The following is a 4274-nucleotide window of genomic DNA, read 5'->3' on the forward strand; positions in this document are numbered from 1 at the left end:
AGCAAAGATGTCAGCTTGAGGACTAAGGTGCGCCTGACCCAAGCCATGGTATTTTCAATAATCTCATATGCATGCGAAAGCTGGACAGTGAATAAGGAAGACCGTGGAAGAATTGATGTTTTTGAGTTATGGTGTTGGAGGATAATATTGAAAGTGCCATGGGCTGCCAAAAGAACCAATAGATGTGTTTTGGAAGACGTGCAGCCAGAGTGCTCCTTGGAGGCCAAGATGGCCAAATCTCATCTCTCATACTTCAGACAGATTGTCAGGATATCGTGTTTGGTAAGGTGGAGGGTCAGAGAAAAAGCGGAAGACCCCCAATGAGATGGATTGGCCAAATGGCAGCATAGATCGACTCGAGTGTGGCAACAGTAGTGAGGTTGGCCCAGGATCAGGCAGTGTTTCGTTCTGCTGTGCATAATGTTGCTATGGGTCCGTACCAACTCGATGGCACCTAACAATAAAAAATAACAACTCAAAATACAGTCTAGGTTAAAGTGAATAGAGATAAATACTCTTGACTGTTGGTACACGGAGGGGATTGTAATCATGTAATGAGGCAAAGTATGACTTGGTTGAATGTAAATTGATGATCTGCTCTTTTTTTAAAAAGTTAAAAAAAAAATGATCAGAATAGTAAATTATTGCGGTAACAGCTGTCTAACTAGTAACATGCCCTTAAATGGATCTTTTAAGAAAAAACAACAAAACTTTTTGTTGTGAATTAAGTGAAGGTTTAAAAAATGATGATCAGTTTTACATTCAGCAGAGTCTTCAGTTTGTTTCCTTCCCATGAGAACAGCCTCCTCCGTGCAGCAACAGTGGCTCCTTTTCCTTCCACCCGCCTTCCTGTTCCTTCCTAACGTTTTCCTTTTAGATTTGGTGGGCTGGGGATTCCCTGGTGAGCATGCCTCATTCCCGCTGTTGTGCCCCTGTATACCTCTCTACTGCTTGGCTGAAAGTTGGACCACGAGGGTGAGTTCCTATCCGTACCTGAAGGTGGTCAAGGGCCTTACTTTTGGCTTCCTCCAGTCTCTTACTGACCTGGTCTATTTTAAGACTTTTGAGTCTTGTTGCACATTTTCTCCCATTCTTCCCAGGACATTCTAATGGGATCCCTTTCAGAGCTTTTGGTAGCAGTAGCTGGGCACCATCTACTTCTTGTGGTCTCAGTCATGGAGAACGATGTTCACCAACTCCACTGGACCACTAGACTAGTTATTTCTAAGCATCTTCAAGTCTCACCCCTCTTCTTTTTTCTGCACATGGAGAAACCAATAGTTGTACCTTTGATGGCTGCCCATGAGCATTTACTATCCATTCGCTACTCACCAAAGGAGAATGCAGAACATTGTCTTTGTGGGCTGTGTTGTGCCAACTGACCATGGTGTCCCCTGAGACTAAGGTCCTAAGCCCCAGGCCCAGGAACTCATTGTCTTAAGATGTTTGATAATATTTAAGAAGTTTTCATCATTTTGTCCTCTGTATGCTCCACCATGGAGTCCTGGTGTGGCGCTGTGGGTTAATGCGCTGGACTGCAAAGTTGGTTTAAACCACAAGGTCGGCGGTTCAAGCTCACCAGTCAGTCGCTCCTTGAAAACTCTATACAGGGTCGCTATGGGTTGGAACCGACTTGACAGCACTTAACAACAATGAGAATGCTCCACCACATTCATACGTGTGTTTGCAGGTATAAAACTCCTCATTCAGACTCTTGTGGGTTTCATAGTATATTTCCACTCCTCCTCCCATACCTGTCCAGCCTGGGTCTCTGTCTGTCCACGTATCCACACACAGAGCACCATTGTTCCAAGGTTGCATAAATAACATTGTTTACCTCTATGCCCTTCACCCTTCCATACCTCCTGTGTCTTCACCTGTCTTCGTCATTATTCTGCCAGCCTCCCTCTTGTACTGTGCTCCCTGTCACCTGAGCTGCCCTCTCGTCTGGTCTCCTCAGTGAATTGTCTGGACTTTACTCCCTCCCATCAGAATCCTTCTTTTAGCATGAGAACTTTGTCTTGAGTGTTTGCTGTGATGCATCTGCTGTATGTTGTTGATTTGTTGATAGGTGTCATGGAGTCGCATCTGACTGCCCATTCAGCCTGTGTCCTTGTCACTCAGACACAGAGCATCAAATACACCTGCCGACCCCAATTCTGTTGTTACCGTGTAGCACCAAGGATGTGTGTTCAGATCTCTCAGCCCAGAGAGTCCGGAGGAAATGGAGAGTCCGAAAGCTCAGCGGTGATCTTGAACCCGCTGACCCTTCACTTGCTGGGCCTTTTCTGCACTGTGATCTTTGTGAGTCCGGAAGCATTGGGACCTCCACCCCCCGAGCAGCCGACCCCTGAAACTGCAGTTGTTCCGTGGGGGGGCTGGGGGTGGGAGCATCGTAGTTTCAGACAGTTTCCAAAACAGACTTCAGTTTATCTTACTGAAGAAGAGTAAGGTTATAGCATTTTCTAAAATACTGATGACTAAAATAAGGTGACTATTTTCTAAAATTGTTGATGTGCCTCTTTCTAGAATAGTGTTGTCGATGTGGCCTGCCACTGAGAGCACAATGTAACAAGGTGCTCAGCCGAACACCCATGTGCCAACACCAGGGGGCAGAGATGGAATGAAAAAAGCCATGGAATTTTCCAACTTTCTGAAACCGCATCATATACTTTGTTGTGGCTTTCCATCTAGCCAGTTCCTATTCATAGCGACCCTGTATAGGGTTTCCGAGGAGCAGCTGTGGGTTTGAACCGCCAGCCTTGCAGTTCTCAGTCCAGTGAGAAGATGGTTTAAAGGTCCATCCCTTCCCTACTCACTGAGGAAATCCGCACCCTGACAATGACCTTGGATTCCCGTTTCACTGACTCTGATGACATTACGCTCCGGGCCTGTGACATAATATATGCCGCACAGACAGCTCTGGACGGCAAAAAGACACCCACTCAAGTCTCATTAAACGTTTATTGTTTTATTTCAATGTTTCAATATTCAAGAACGGTGTCCACTTGCCATGAAAACCAGTGTGTTGGGACGTGGCTGTGAATCGCAAACATGCGACCACCAGCCCAGCTTAAAGACGCTGAGAGCTTGTGTTTGACAGTCTCCAGGGTGGTTTCTGAAATTTAGTTCCCTTTTAGTTTCCCTTGTCATCATGGAGATGACCTATGAAAAGGCATGCTGTTAACCCTACACTAGGCACTCCGAGTTAGAATGGGTTAGAACAACGCTCTCTGAGGGACCTGCATGCCCGCGGGGGGGCGGGGCTCTTTGGGAGACCCATAGAAGACGCGCTCAACTCAAAAGTTTGGGGTCAGTATGTTAGCAGGTGCGATGGAAGGTCAGCTTGTGAGAACGCAGCGGGTCTAGGGCCGGCCCACTGCCAAGGTCAGTGGTTGGACAGGGCAGTAAGTGAGGGGAGGCTCTGGGGGGGTGGACCAGCTTCTCTTCTCTGAGGGTTAGTCAGACCATGTGCACCACAACTATACACACTCTGGCCCCTCGCGGCTTAAACGGGGGGGCCAGGCAAACGTTGCCAACTAGGAACCGAGCATCTCCACCGCAGACAACTCCTGCTCGGCGCTCCTTCGGACGCAGGGCTGGCCGATGGGCCCCAACGACACCACCGTCTCCCCCCCCCCTCCGCCCGCAGAGCCCGCTGCCCATCGGAGGCCGTCACCAGCCGGAGCTGGACATCCCCTTCCTCTCTCTGCCACGCTCGCTTTCCTCAGACAGGGTGTGGTGAGCGGGTCCAGCTCTCTCGCTGCACCACACGGAACTCTACCAGCCACCCGGGCCACCTTCACATACCAAAACTCCACTAGGAAGCTGCTCCCTGACTGCCCGATCCTGTTAAGGGGACCTAGTGTGGAGGGGATCAGAGCAGGCAGGAAAAGAAAACAAAAGCCAATGGGATCGGCAGTCCTCGCCACCCGCACAGGTCGGCTTCCTCTGTGGCCGTGTCCTTGATGGCGGCACCGGGAGCATGGGTCCCAGACCGCCGTCGGCACGAACACCAAGTCCAGGGGAGGGAGAGGGGGACGGGGACAGCGCGAGGCGCTGGGGAGACCGGCACGGGCATCTGGGCAGGGCGCAGTGGGGACTTGGGGCCATGCCCTGAGCTCAAGTCTCCAGTAGGATACGCAAGACGCAAGACGGGCTTTAGGGGACGTGAGCTCTAACTAGTGGCTTAGGCAGACGGATTACGGTTTAAGGCAGTTGTGTTAAGAAGCAGACGGCGCACAGGGTTCTGTAGTGGCCACGTTACAAGGGCT

The sequence above is a fragment of the Chrysochloris asiatica genome, unplaced genomic scaffold, assembly GCF_000296735.1.
Source record: "Chrysochloris asiatica unplaced genomic scaffold, ChrAsi1.0 scaffold00283, whole genome shotgun sequence".
NCBI classification, from domain to species: Eukaryota; Metazoa; Chordata; class Mammalia; order Afrosoricida; family Chrysochloridae; genus Chrysochloris; species Chrysochloris asiatica.